An 810-nucleotide genomic window follows, 5' to 3' on the forward strand; every position below is an offset into this window, starting at 1 on the left:
GAAGAGGCTGAGCCAAAGTGGAAACAACTTGTGACTGTATCTTGTGAAAGTAAATTGTGATGCAGTAAAGAACAACATTGCATGGGACCCTGGGATGTTAGGTCCATGAATCAAGGTAAATTGGATGTGGTCAGACAGCAGATGGCCAGAGTGAGAATTAACATTTTAGGAATCAGTGAGCTAAAATGGATGGATATGTGTGAATTTAATTCAGATGACCATTACATCTACCACTGTGGGAATGAAATCCCTTAGAAGAATTGTAGTAGCTCTCATAGTTAGCAAAAGAGTCTGAAATGCAGTACTTGACTGTAATCTCAAAAATGACAGAATGATCTTGATTCATTTCCAAAGCAAACTATTTAACATTTTCGTAATCCAAGTCAATGACCCAACTACTAATGCTGAAGAAGCTGAAGTTGAACGATTCTATGAAGACGTATAAGACTTCCTAAAAAAGATGTCCTTTTCATCATAGCGGACTGGAATGCAAAAGTAGGAAGTCAAGCAATATCTGGAATAACAGGGAGTTTGGCCCTGGAATTAAAAATGAGCAAGGCAAAGGCTAACAGAGTTCTGCCAAGAAAATGCACTAGTCATAGCAAACACCGTCTTCCAACAACACAAGAGATGACTTTACACATGGACATCACCAGATGGTCAATATCGAAATCAGATTTATTATATTCTTTGCAGCAGAAGATGGAGAAGCTCTATATAGTCAACAAAAATAAGACTGGGAGCTGACTGTGGCTCAGATCATGAATTCCTTATTGCAAAATTCAGGCTCAAATTGAAGAAAGCAGGGAA

The sequence above is a fragment of the Cervus canadensis genome, chromosome 23, assembly GCF_019320065.1.
Source record: "Cervus canadensis isolate Bull #8, Minnesota chromosome 23, ASM1932006v1, whole genome shotgun sequence".
NCBI lineage: Eukaryota > Metazoa > Chordata > Mammalia > Artiodactyla > Cervidae > Cervus > Cervus canadensis.